Source organism: Mustela nivalis, assembly GCF_964662115.1.
Source record: "Mustela nivalis genome assembly, chromosome: 13".
Classification (NCBI taxonomy): domain Eukaryota; kingdom Metazoa; phylum Chordata; class Mammalia; order Carnivora; family Mustelidae; genus Mustela; species Mustela nivalis.
In genome coordinates this window covers 34,495,746-34,510,919 of record NC_139032.1, presented here as the reverse complement: position 1 = coordinate 34,510,919, position 15,174 = coordinate 34,495,746, and positions in this window count along the sequence as shown.

Here is a 15,174-nt window from a genome sequence, read left to right as displayed (position 1 = left end):
GTTTGAGCTCCAGCAGAATGCTTGCTCTATGACTCTAGCCAAGTCATATGTCCTCTTGAGCTTGTCTTCTTATCTGTAAAATGGGTTTAATACCTTAGGATAGTGGTGAGAGTTAAGTAGTTTCAGTTGTGAAAACATTTGGCACTGTGTTGCTGGATATCATGAGCTCAATAAGTATTAACTTCTTTCTCCCTGATGCTCAAAAACAAAGTTTGTGACAGTGGTCCATTCTACTGAAGGATACCAGAAGGCATATATCCAATTCTTCTTTTTCCACTAAAATGTCAGTGTGCTGGTAAATGTGCTGTAGCTGTGCAAGGAGAATGAATTAAAACGGTTCATGCAAATTCTATTGCGATTGGGGGGAAAAAAAAAACTGCAGGCAGGATATACAAAGAAGATGATTTCCTTTAGATCCAAAGCCTGATTTTCTTTCAAGACTCTGATTTCTTTTAAGCCCTGGGCACACACATATGCTTATGTTTTGGCTGTTTGGAAGCATAATTGGTTTCTCTGGTGACTTGGCATTCTTTTTCCAGATTTCTCCTTTATTCTCATCTCAGAGGAGCACTGTCATCCTTCTTTCAAGTGATAGGTGCTTGATACATACTCTTTGGCTGTGATCTGTAGTTAGAAAGCTGGCTTTGTCTCCTTTTTCTACCAATGCGGAGAATATGTTCTTTTTATGATACATGAACTTGAGATTGCAGGACTTTTGATCTGGTTCCTTTACGGCTTTACTGAGTAATGGGTGAAAGAACTGAAAGTGAGATTTGGGGAAAGAAGGAATAGGAACATTTCTCTGATTCCATGAAAGACCTAATTTAGAATATTTCCTTTGGTCTTATCTGGAAAGCATGGCTATAATTATAGATTGCCTTGATAAAACATTTCTTTAAAATGCACTAAAATGAACTTAGAATCCCTTTTTTTTTTAAAGTGAATTAAGTACAGAGCATTTGTATACTTTGCTGATTTACTTGTTAGAAGAATTCAATGAGATTCCAGTGAAATAATTTAGAGGAACTTAAAACCTAGGCTTCATAGCAGGTATGGGCTTGAAAGTATATTTTACTTCACCAATTATTTTTTAAAGATTTTTATTTATTTATTTATTTATTTGACAGAGAGAGAGAGAGAGAGAGAGAGAGAGATCACAAGTAGGCAGAGAGGCGGGCAGAGAGGGTTGGGGGGGAAGCAGGTTCCCTGCTGAGCAGAGAGCCGGATGCAGGGCTTGATTCCAGGACCCTGAGATCATGACATGAGCTGAAGGTAGAGCCACCCAGGTACCCTACTTCACAAATTATTGATGCTTAGCCTGACCACTTGCAAGCCCTGCTACAAATCCACTGGTTTTCCCCATTCTTGTAGTTTGCATCTTTGCTAATATTTTCCTATCAACATTAATGATAAAATACTATGCATTTATTAAAAGACTATGTGCCAGTTTCTAGACATTATTTAATCCTCCCACCAACATTTTGATGAAGGTACTGTTATCATCCCTATTGTATAGATGAGATTATTTAGGCATTGGAAGATAAGATTTTTCCCAAGATTATAAAAATATTAAATTTTAAAGCCAGGATTCAAATCAAGGCAATCTAGGTTCATAGTGATTAATTATGTCCTTAATCATCAGCTGTCCACTGTGCCTAGAAAGTTTAAGACAAGAGAATGATTGTTTACTCTTCCTTGTTATAAAATGTTAATATAATTAGCATATAGACTAGGTTTACAGGTCTTCATTGTTTCTTTAGTAGATTGATTGCAAAAATGCTTCCATTTTCCACCCTCTCTATACCCACATCCTTTGTTAAAGACTTTGCTACTACTCGCACAGAGACTCCTTTCTTCTACCTCTGAATCTCAGTTATGATACAAGCCCAGACTGAGTCAAGGCCTTGACTTTCTTTGATCCATAAAATGTGGTAAAAATCATGGTGAGCCAGTTCCCAGTCTAGGCTTCAAGAGACATTGAGCCTTGCACAATAGTTTTCTCACTGAACTTGCCACCATGCTGAGACGAGATTCTGGAATGTGAGAAACCATCCTGAAGGCCTAGTCTCCAGCTGACCTACCACTTGACCGCAGGCACAAGCAGCCCAGCTGAGATTTACCGAACCCAGCTCTGGTCGTCAGCTCATCCTTGCTGACTTCTAGAATCAGAAATAATAAAGGGTTATTGCTTTAAGCCATTGCTTAAGTCACTGATTTTTAAGGTAGTTTGTTATATAGAAAGAGCTAACCAGTGCTGTGCTGATCTGATGTGGATTGCTTTTTTGTTAGTGAGTTTATGCCCTCAATTGCAGGGTTATAGCATGTTTAAACCTATCTTAACTTCCTCATTAGAATAATAATAATAATAATAATAAAATTAAAATAAAAAAATAAAATAAAGCCAAAACAAATAAGAAAAAACAAGGTCCAGAAATATTAGTAACTTCCATTCTTATCACCCTATTCCCTGTCCAAGGGCCTTCCCCTTGTTATTCAGTTTCTATTAATTCAAATTTATTAAAGGCCATTTTAAAGCTGCAGATTAGAAACAGTCTACCTTTGTGAGCAAGGGAAAACCATACTAAATAGATTCACCAGAATTTTCTTTTAACACATTTCTTAATGTTTAGCATGTATACACAATCTTTGTTCTGTTTTTTGGTGAGTATCCAGACACATGACACTTGCTTTTTATTCTTCTGTAGGGACCTTATGAATGGATTTGAAATATGATTGCCAACTACGCTTAGCAGACCTTATAAAAGAAAAGCATTGTGGAACTTATTCATCAACTTAACACTCCCATCCCCCTTAAATCATAGAAATTCTAGAACTAGTATTTATTAGCTTGTTCATTCTGTACATCAATTACCTTGGGCCCTATATGCTGCAGCTCCATCAAAAGCATTAAATAGTTCCCAGTGGCAAATTCCTGGTTATCTTTAGCTCATGCTGTTAAGTAAGTTTCCACAGTCTTTATAGCTCCAGCTTTTATTGTATTTTTAAAATGACTTGGTTTCAGCTGTTAAAGCCTAAGACATTGACTTAAAGAGAAAATACATGCCAGCATGTGAGTGTAGAATTTGACTTTTCAGCTTCACCAAGTCAGCCAGTTTGGTGCATCCCTTCTATATTGGAGAGTTTCCAAAGGCTGTCTGCCTGGGTTTCTAATAAAATATTTTACATCTATATTTCTAATAGAGTGATTGACCCTCCCATCTTGCTAGGTCCTTGACCAGTTAGCTGGTCTGCCTTAGCATTCTCCAACTGCAAGAATTTACACCTCACAAGCAAACTTTCTTGCCTCTTCTTATTTTGTTATTTCCTGGATTATTTGATTTAGAGCTAAAAACTCATCCTTCACACCCTGATACCTAAAGCCTACTTCACGGTGTCCCTGGTCCCCTTCCTTTCTTCTCTAGCCTCTTAATATGATTAGAGTGACATTCCAGCTGAATCTGATTGTTCCTGCAGGATGCTGCTTCCACTACCCCAACTCCCAGAACAGCCCCCCTCTTCCCCACTCCATCCTCTACTTTTCTCATATGGAATTTGCCTTTTGGAGAGGGAGCACTCTCTTAGTTCTGTTTGTTTGGGGTGGGGAGACACACTGAACTCAGCCATAATTGTGAGGTGGTATCTACAAGGACCTTCCTGGAATTTTAAAGTTTGTGGTAATGTCTATAGTCATTTCTCAGTCAATGCAGCAAAGCAAAACAGTTGACCAAACATACTATAATTTCCTTTTCAAAAATTCTGGAACCAGTTCTCTTACAATTCTATACCAGTTAGGTGAAGGATTTTGAACTGCTCTAAATAGAAAAGTAGGCCGATCAGTTAGCTCAATGATTCCCTAGCCTGAATTTAAAAGTTTTATTAGTATTGTAATTTACCATTTCCTTCCTTCAGCGATTTTAGGAAAATTTCTGTCATGCATTGGTATAGTTTTTCTTTCAGGTGATTTGTTTCATTTCCCAAATAATTTTTCTACTACTTGAAGCCTACTGGACCAGTGTGACTATACTATTTATTTTCTTCTCATATGCATGGGTCAAATTTTCTTAGAGCAACGGATTAGATGCAGGAACACATTTGAACACACAACACAAATATACTGATATTCACTGTAAATATATATATATCTAACACAAATGTGAATACAGTCTAAGCTTTATAAAATATTATAAAAATGAAAAATAAATAGTGAAAATGTAAAAAGTATCTACTTTTCTAATAAAGTCTTCCTGAATATCTCATATAGCTTCTTTAGAACACTTGGCTTAGAGATGTTAAATACTGTCTACATCTTATTTATCTGATCAAAATTTTTAATATCATCCATCTCCGATGTAGCAATAGACAACAACTTGGAAAATGAAGTTATTTTTAGATTCCAGATTTTCTATTTTCCAGTTACATTAAAAACAACTTTCTGTGTTTTTATTCACCATACAGTTATTGATACTCAACAAGCTACTTGCTGAATAGAATTCTATTGTAATCTATAATTCCCTGTATTAGAAGGAAGATACTTTTTTTGTTATAATAACACAGAATTTCATGTTCTCACCAAAGGGCATTAGTTGGCCTCCCTTTAGTTGACAACCTTTTGAAATTGTTGAAGCCAAGCTCATTTTGCCATCAGGGAAATAGAGCTCCACTGAACATTTTCATGGGTTCTGACTTTAAACAGCTTAGAAGTACAATGTAGGAGCCTCTGAGGAGGATTGGAAAGAGAAGAGACCTGAATACATCACAAAACAAATACATGTGTAGGAAGGAAAATGGAAGTGTTTGTGGTCATTTTAATGCAATTGTATGTGTACAAGTAAATTCCATTTTTTAAAAAACCACACTAGAAATATTTAATACATTTTAATAACTTTTCCAAGTTGTGCCTATCTTCAAAAACTATACAGATAGATTTTGCTCTGTTGATATCTGCCTTTAGGCTGTAAAGAATTGGGATGCTTGGGGGGCTCAGTCAGTTAAGTGTTTGCCTCTGGCTCAGGTGATGCTCCTAGGACACTTGGAGTGAGTCCCACACCAAGCTCCTTGCTCTACAGGGAGCGTACTTCTCCCTCTGCCTATCACGCCCTGTGCTTGTGCGTTCTCTCTCTCTCTCTGACAAATAAATAAATAATTAAAAAAAAAAACTTAATCTGCATAAGAATCATTTTAGGGGAAAAATATATATATTCAGGAAGTCTGGTATAATACCCTAAGTATGAGTCTGTTGAAGAAAGATGTATAACTTGTTCCCTCTGATTCTGAAGGAGAGAAAAGGTTTATATGATATGTATTTAAAGATTGTTTTCAAAGATGTGAACAAAAAATATTTATCTCAGGATAATCTGTAATACTTCTTTCCTGATAACTACTCTAGGCGTATGTGCTTTCCTATATGTTAAACACACACACACATACACACACACATTTGCTTCATCTCATATTATACCACAGAGACATGCTTTTGTAACAATTTAGATAGTGCTGAGTAATAGCTGTCCCTATTAGATAACTGTAATAGATAATAGATTAGTACATAAATAGATAAGTCTATTGTCTCAATTAGTTTGGGCATTACTTTTATTTTTGGCTAGTTACAATAACAAACGAGAGAATTGCAAATGGCTAAAAAATTTATTTTTGGTTTCTGTTATTAGACTTCTTTCCTAATTTCTGTCCCTTCTTTCTCCAGCCGTCTATTGCTGCTACATTTGTTTTATTTCGTTCTTATCACATTTGTGATTAGATTGGAGGCACCTATATTATAATGGAATATACTAGGGGCTTCAGAGCAGCATGCCTGGGTTCAAGTCCCAGTTCAGGCACTTATTTCTTTTTGTGTTTCAAAAGTGTATAAGCATAAGTCATAAACCCTGAAAAAAAACCCAAACAATTCAGAAAAGCATGAGGGAGAAAAATTTAAATTATCCAGACTCCTCTCACTCAGATACAATCACTGCGTTTTCATGTATATCCTTCCCAATTACTTTTAGTCATAAAAGTTGTATGTTTAAATTAAAAAAAAATGTATAAAGATAATATTTTACACACTATTTTATATCTTTATTTTTACCTTGACAATGTATTGTGGTCCTATGACATGAGCATATGTTTTTATTTTAATTTATAACTACTTAATAATTTACTGTATAGATGAACTCTTTCATTGGTTTTAATTTTAGGCTCTTCAGAATAAGTGATAGAGAAGATATATTTGCATAGCTATGTGTTGCAAATGTAATTGTAAAGGTATGTCTTTGCAATTTCTATACATTGGGTAAGTTGAGTCTATGAAGACTGTCTACTTCAACAAATGGAGAAAACTCGGAAGAATGTAAGGTTTTAAAGAAACAATAAGATGGACAAACAGCACTATGGAAGAGAACAAAGCAAGCATGAGATACTTGTTTCTTCCTGCCTTTCTGTTTTCTCCTTGCTTCCCCCTGAGTTCTTGGTCTATCATTCCTGCTCATTTCTGAAAGGTAGAGAAGTCTGCTTTATGGACCCAGAGAGTGAACTTGATACATTGTCTATTGTGTATTTTCCTTCTTATAACTAATCTATTATTGGATGCTAAGATCTTATCCCTCAAAGTCCTTTCTGGGAAGAAAAAACCCTTGACAGAGACTTGAAAAATTGGCAAAAAAGAAGTGGGAAAAGAAATAAAAAGAATGTACAAGCAGGAGGGAAAAGAAATTTAGTTTATTACTTTCACTTTTACTTTAATTGGTCCAAAATTACATCATTATTCCGAAGTATGTTTCACCATATATTTGTTTAATGTGGGTTCCATTTCATTATTACCTAAATATTTTATTCATGTTAATGCTTACAATGACATGTATGTTCTCTATCTTGACTATATCATTATAAAGAACCTTTTTATTTCCTGATATTTTCAGAATTGCTCACAGTGAATAACAAGTAGGGTAGGAAATGTGAAACACCTTGTATAGGTCGTGGCACAGAGCACTGAAAGATGTTTATGGAAGCAGATTCTGAATCTTTCAAAGTGAACCACCACCACACTCTTCACTCCTTTATGTTTAGAAAACACAATTCAGATAGCATAAACTGCTTGTTAGCTTGTTTTCCTGCTGAATGGATTACTAGCCTTATGTCTACACAGAGAGAAAGGAATGCCTTTAAGTTTCCATGTACTTTAACAGCTATAACATTTGCAGAGCCTCCGGAATCAATCTTCTATCTTTCTGGTTTATTGTCATTTAAGAACAGATGTGAATTCCTTTCCTGTGTGAAATTTCATGGCTGGACTCAGCAATACTTCTCTCTGGGCCTATAATTTGTCACTCTGTTGGGCTATATTGAAACCCAGTGTTGGGAAATTGCTGTATATTTCAGCAAGATAATTTTGCTTGCCAAGTCTTAGCCACCTTTGGATACAGAAAGGGACAGACATGAATAGGAATTTAGTTTGCACCAACATTTAATGAAAACTTCATTATATTTCCTCCTTGAATTCTTTCCCCTATGAAATAATAGTATAGAATCAGCTCCTTTTTTTTTGGCCTCTACTAATCTTTTTCATTCTAATCAGGCATTGCTGTCAAAACTGCGGGCTCACGCTGATAAGTGCTCATGAAGTAAATAGATATACTCATCTGCTTAAGTGATCTTTTGCTGCAGGGTATGAGCATTTGCCTGTTTTTGGATTTGTATTCTTTCTAAGAGAAATCTTGAGTTATTTTATTCTTCTGCTTCTATTCACTAATCTCATATAGTTGGACCTGCTTACACTTCTACTTGAATAAATCTATATTTTAATTTTTATGGAAGGATATGCATGGATAGCATTGGAAATAACATGACTAAGTATATCTATTATCTATCTATCTATCTTCATCATCCTCTATCGTCTATCATTTATCTATTTCAAAAAGTATTAAGAGCTTTTAAACATATTTTTATAGTTTTAGTTTCAATCTACTTCAAGTAAATGTTGATCTGATAAAATTTATCTTGTTTTTATTTCTTCAAGTTGAATTAAATGAACGCCTCCAATTTACAATGGAAAAATATTTTGAACCATCGGCTGTATGGGACACTAGTTTGATCCTTTACATTTTATTTAGGAAAATAAACAAGCATTAAAAACATACAGACACACAAAAAATGGAGATATACATAGTTGGTTTTTACACTGTCTTTTTTTTTTTTAATAAACATATATTTTTATCCCCAGGGGTACAGGTCTGTGAATCACCAGGTTTATACACTTCACAGCTTAGCGAAATAAGTCAAGCAGAGAAAGACAACTATCATATGATCTCCCTTATATGAGGAAGTGTTGATACACTGGCTTTTTAAAACGGCAAACTTACTCAAGAGTAAATAAACATATCTTTCTCTTTCCAGATATTGAAGGAAGCCTCGGATTCATTTCTGAGCATCACAGTTGAAAAATACATAAAGCCAAATGCCTTGTGAGGAGATTAGATTATGAGAGACACCCTAAAATATATTATGGAAGTTCATCTAAAATAACTGAAATAATATACCTTGATAAAGAAAAAAAAAAAAAAAGCTCAAGAGGGGTGGGCATGACAGCCATCATTAAATATTCAAGATGTTGTCAGGTGGAAGTGGGTTTTGCTTTTTTTTTATGTCCAAAATGTATCATGAAAACCAGAGATTATAATGTGTTTGATGGCAGAATCAGTTTAATTGTAAGTATTTGAAATTCTGATAGGGCATATAATAAATAACACCATTCTTTCCTACTTGAGTTCTGAGGTTGTTTAGAAGAATGAAGAAGTGTCAGGTAGAGATCAAAGCATTATCCTTATTAATGATGGAGTTCAACTGGAAAGATGCTCTTGGTATGAAAGCCAACTTCAGAATTAGGCAGATTTCTTGTCCCAGAGAACCCTGGATATGAAGGGCTCCATTCAAGGGCAGTGTCCCCATAGGAAAGTACATTTCCATGTTCCCAACACTTCTAAGAGGAAGAAAGTCAAGGCTAAATCAATCATGCCTATTTATTCCTCCCAAATGTATCAACCAAAGAAACCATCTGCTTCCTCAGTAAATAGGGATGAGATTCCAGGAGTATGTTTGGGAAAACTACCTTTATATGGAAATCAGAACTGAGGACAACATACCTCTCTAATAATATGGGAAGTCTTTTTACTGATCAGTACTCTCCATGTTGCATATATTGCTCTTGGAATTCACTGAAGATTTCACTAAATAATTTTAGTGCTAACCAGTTCTCAGGCTCTGTATTCAATGCTGGGAACATAACAGTGCAAGGAAATAAGAAAATGCCCTCTTGTTTTATTATTTTATTTTTAATTCTTTATTTAAATTCAATTTAGTTAACCTATACTGTATTATTAGTTATGGGGGTAGAATTTCATGATTCATCAGTTGAGTTTTACACCCAGTGTTCATTAAATTAAGTGCCCTCCTTAATGCCTGTCACCCAATTATTCCATCTCCCCACCCAATTTCCCTCCAGCAACCCTGTTTGGTTCCTAGAGTTCAGCATCTCTTTTGGTTTGCCTATCTCTGTTTTCATCTTACTTTATTTTTCCTTCCCTTCCCTTAGGTTTATCTATTTTGTTTCTTAAATTCCACATATAAGTGAAATCGTATGGTATTTGTCTTTCTCTGCCTAACTTATTTTGCTTAGCATAATATCCTGTAGGTGTGTCCACGTCATTGCAAATGACAATGCCTATCTTCTCTAAGCTTCAGGTACAGAATCATTTAAGTTCAAGGTAGATGATCATTTGGTAGGAATGCAGTACAGCAGTAACTCTTCATTTGGGCTGCACTTTGAAATCCCCTGGGGAACTATAAAAAATACTGATGCTCAGGTCCCACCCAATTCTGATTCTAATTTAGTTAATATGAAGTTCAGTCTGGGCATGAAGATTTTCTAAAGCCCCCAGGCAATTCTAATATGCAGTATAGGTGGAACCACTGTGGTTCAAGGGTAGGCTCATGGATGAAATATGCCTACACACGTCTTTATCATGCTGATCCCCAGTGCCGGCAAATATTACAGGTACTCAAAAATGCCTATTGAATGAATTAACAAGCTGGAAAGTCAATGATTCTCACCCTTTCTCATGACCTTTATTTTTTTTTTTCTCTTTCATGTTTGACTTCCATGTTTAATGTACCTGAAATGTTTTCTCCTTCATTCATAGACTTTCTACTTCATTGCCTTTCAGAGCTTCACTTTCTGAGAAGATTCCAAATGTTTCTGCCTTATAGTTATTAGTGTTTGATCATCTACAATGGTGCCAAATTACTTTTAGATGGAAGATGTTGAATTAAGCAGATTAACCACCATGAAATAGTATATAGGAGAATTCTTTACTCATTCATTCATTCATTCATTATGATTCTACTTGCTTCTCTTGCGGCTGGGTTGCTTGACAATCTAGAATTGTCCTAAAATTCTACCTTCCAAAAAGATTTTTTAAAACACAAAATAAAATATGAACTTTTCCATAGCTATATCATATGTGACTTACAGATATGGAAGAATGCATGTAGTAACCAAGATAATAAATATTTATTGAAATCCTTCCGTGTACTAATTGCTGTTCCAGGCATATATGATACCAAATCAGACAGTCAGGGTGCTTGCTCTCAAAGACCTTATTATGGAAGGTAGAAATGATATTCAATGAATAAATAGGAAAAAATTTAAAAAAATAATTTCAAATAAGGGAATGTATTGTAAAAACAATAAAATAGGATGATAAGGATACCTCATTGATAAACCACTTTGAATAAAGTGGTCCTTAAGAGCCTGTGTTGAAAAAAGCATTTAAACTGAGACCTAAAATATTGTAAGTCAGTTTCTGGGAAATAGTGTTCTAGATAGAGAAAACGGCAAAGTGGGAAAGTGCTTGATGTAGCTGAGAATTTTGTAGAAGTCTAGTGGCTCCAACTAAATGATTGAGGTAGAATGGCAAACAAATGTGCTCCTCTTGGGAGTCATAAAGTAGACCACTGAATTGGAAAAATCTATGGGGACACTTATATTTTTGACAATATGGGAGACTTAAAAACCCTGAGTAAAAACACAAACATCCTTTTAAATGTAGAGCTAAGCTCATAAGAAAGAAAAAGAAATTCCCAGAGGCCAGAAATGAATGAAGAACTAGAAATCAGAAATAAAAAAGCTTCTGCTTCCCCGTCGGGGGAGAATGGGAGCCAGGAATAGAAATGTTAAGTAACTGGGAGGCTTATGTTCTAATGGCCCCCCTCAGTCCCAGGAGATATGGCAGGATTTCAGTCCACACATGGTAGAAAATTGACATAGCCAACCCATTACAAAGCCAGGACCCATGAAGGGTCCCACCCTCAATAAAAGGGTGGACTTGTAAAAAATCTGCCCACCAGTAAGGGAAAACAGACTAAGAATCCATCTTGGCTTGGGTAATAGGGATTAAATAAAAGTTCTGAGAATTTGTGACCGCAAGTCTGCCTTCAGAAATCTTGGTACAAGATTTTACTCTAGTGTGACGGGGGAAAGCACAATTAAAAAATTAAATTTTTAATTCTTTCCCAGATATCTGGGAGTGTCCAGCAATCCCTGTACCGGCCGAAGAAAGATTACTCCAAACTTGGCTGAGAGAAAGAGGAGGAGGCAAGGGGATCAACACTCAGAGGCGAAGACACTATGCTATTCTTTGCTCCCACTTTTATTGGTCCGTCAGGATAATCACAAATCCTTATCACTGTTTCTAAAGCACGAGATGTGTTACAAGCAGTCTTACTGAAACTAAGAGGATCTGTTTACAGGAAAGATATGATATGTTAATATGCGTTTTCTACTAAACATAGCCTAAGGGACAATGCATACATTTCTTAGATCACAGGGTGTCTGTTGAGCTGAGAAATCTTCAGGACGGCAACTCTCAGTAGCATTCCAACACAGAGTGGTCACACACATCTCGGAATTCTAAAGTCCCATGCCATTCTCCAAAACCTTCCTTCACCCCCAGTGGCCTCTGTGTTACATTTTAGCAGGCCAGGTATTATGGCTGAGTTCATGCTCTACATTAACCCCAAGACCAAATTAGTTCTCTCTGACAGAGAGAAATGCGATTAGGATGAAGGACAGGAACCCAGAGAACTTCAACTGTATCCTTAATGTTTTATTTCTTAAGCAGAGTGATATTTAGAAGTTTATAATATTTTTTTAAAGATTTTTATTTATATATTTGACAGAAAGAGAGAGTACAAACAGGAGCAGCATAGAGAGGGAGAAGGAAAAGCAGATGCCCAGCTGAGCAAGGAGGCTGACGTGGGGCTTGATCCCTAGACTCTGGGACATGACCTGAGCTGAAGGCAGACACTTAACTGACTGAGCCACCCAGATGCCCCTAAAGTTTGTAATATATTTTTTTAAGATTTTATTTATTTGACAGAGAGAGAGAAATCACAAGTAGGCAGAAAGGCAGGCAGAGAGAGAGAGGGGAGGAAGCAGGCTCCCTGCAGAGCAGAGAGCCCGATGCGGGGCTTGATTCCAGGACCCTGGGATCATGACCTGAGCCGAAGGCAGAGGCTTTAACCCACTGAGCCACCCAGGCGCCCCAAGTTTGTAATCTTAATATTAAATAATATGTCTAAATTTAAAATAATTTTTAAAATATTAATATAAAATGTGATATTTTTTAAATGATGGAAAATGTTAAACTTTATAGAAAATAAATAAGAAATGGCTTAACTAATATTTGACCAACAGATTTTCTTTATGTGAAATCCCAACCTGTGAAGATGATTCTATAGATTTACTGCCAACTACAATCTACTCCTAATTATCCATGTGCAAATTTTTATGTAATAGGTTGTCTATCCAAGGCAACTTTCAATACTCCCCAACGTGACAGAACATAGTTTCTTCTCCATTTCCTTGATTTCTCTTGATATGGCCACCAATATCATCATCATCATCATCATCATCATCATCTTCGTCATGCCTAAATTCTTAACTCTTATATTAGACCATGAGGTTCTGAAGCACAAAATCAGATTAATCTTTGTATTCCCCACAATACTAAGCAAGGGATTTTGCATACAGTAGACATTCCTGTCATCTATCAGCCTTAAGTGGCCTTAGGCTGTACTGAGAATTATAAATACAAATATAGGAATTAAAGTGGTCTGGCCTAGAAGAGCTGATAATGTAATTAGATAGGGTTGGGGTGTGGAGGTCACGGGTAGTGACACGGAATAACAGCTGGCCTGAAATTTCCTTTGGAAAGAAACTATCTTTGAGAAGAAAATATCTTGACATTTGGGGAGAGAAAGTAAGACTCTGGTGGCAGAAATATTCAGGAGACAAACAACAAAAGTGTTGTCTTAGGTACTCTGTGTGAGAAACGGAAAGAAAGTTTGTTTGTTCTGCTGTGAAAAGGAAAGGGAGAAAAGAGTGGCGGGGGACAAGAGATCCAAGGAAGGGGGTATAAAGCTGGAGGCACAACCCAGTCAGTAAGAAGTTTCTAATTCAGGGTGAGCTGCTGAGAAACTGGGTTCTCCCACATGCTATCTGAAGCTGTTTGTGTTGCCATGAAATGGGTCCCCTCTTCATTATCCTCAATTTGTCAATAATGGCTAATGCTTATGAATGCTTTCATTGAGTATGGAAAACTCTGTGGAAACTGAGAAAGAATTGAATTTTATATTTAGGTGCTCCCAAGACAGAATAAAAGACAGTACTCTGGGGCAGTCTATAGCCTGACATATTTCAAAAGGGGCATAAACCCATAGTCCATAAAAAAGCGTAACCTCTAAAGGACTTTGAGGAAATCCTGAATTTCCACTAGGTGTTAAGTGAAGCTTAAAATTGATGTTATTTAGCTCTAAAGCTACCAAGGAACTCTTGTTAACATCTGGGATACATTTTCAAAAGGCAAATAGCAATATAAGGTGGAAAATATTAAAAACCAAATGAACAGTACTCAGTGTTAAAGCAACATGGAGATGGGAAATACTGAAGTCTGTGAGTCAGGGATGGGATTCTAGAAGAAATACTTGAGCTATATCTCCAAGAAAGAATGTGAGTGGGAGGAGGGGGAAAAGAGTGAGGAAAGGATCTGAAGCAAAGAAACTGATTGAGCACAGACATGAAAGGGGAAGGCTGGCCACTGATGGTTAATATGTGCTCAAGGAGAGCAAGCAAACTTTAATAGTGGTCCTAGCAAAACATAAATCATTAAAAGAATCATGTAATATGAGGTGCCTGGGTGGCTCAGTCGGTTAAGCCGCTGCCTTCAGCTCAGGTCATGATCCCAGGGTCCTAGGATCAAGCCCCACATCAGGCTCATTGCTGAGCAGGGAGCCTGCCTCTCCTCTGTCTGCCATTCTCCCCGCTTGTGCTTACTCTGTTTCTGTCTCTCTCTCTCTCTCCCCTTCTCTGTCAAATAAATACATAAATAAATCTTTAAAAAAAAAAAAGAGTTATGTAATACATCCCCAATCTAAATGTTAATAGTGTTAGGAGTTCTGGCCTTTTGGATTAACTATTCTATGGCTTCCCTCATTAGTACATGTAACTATTTCTGTGAGTTATAAGGTGCCAATTTGTACATACAAGTACTGCCAAGTGTGGGAAGTCTGTGTGTGTGTATGTGTGTGTGTGTGTGTGTGTGTGTGTGTGTATCTGTACTGTATACACAACAATCATGTATGTGGTTATTATCTCAGAGAAGTGAAGGTGTCTAGGGATGGACACGAATGTTGATGATGTTCTAATGGGCTGTTCTCTGTGGCAGTCCTGGTCAGAGACATAGTTGTGCTCTCTGATAGTAGGATAAGTTTGGAAGCATTAGCAAGAGGCCGGAGTTTCACAACATTGCTCCTAAGGCTTCAGGTAGTAGGGCCCTGTCCTGAGATTCTAACAAAAGGACACATGCAGCAACACCCAGCACACATCAGTAGTCTCTCATTGCAAAAATAGTAAGACTACTTAGCATTTATATAGAAATTTTCAATCATTAATTAGTTAATCCACATAACTCCCCAGTGAGTAGAATATTTTTAGTTCTTTTTTATTTCCAGATGAGGAACCGAACACACAGTGAGGTTAAATAACTTGCTCAAAGCTAAAAAAAATCAAGTCAATAAATGGCAGGCATGTGGTGGGAATACAATTTCTAAATTCTTATTTTGTCTGCT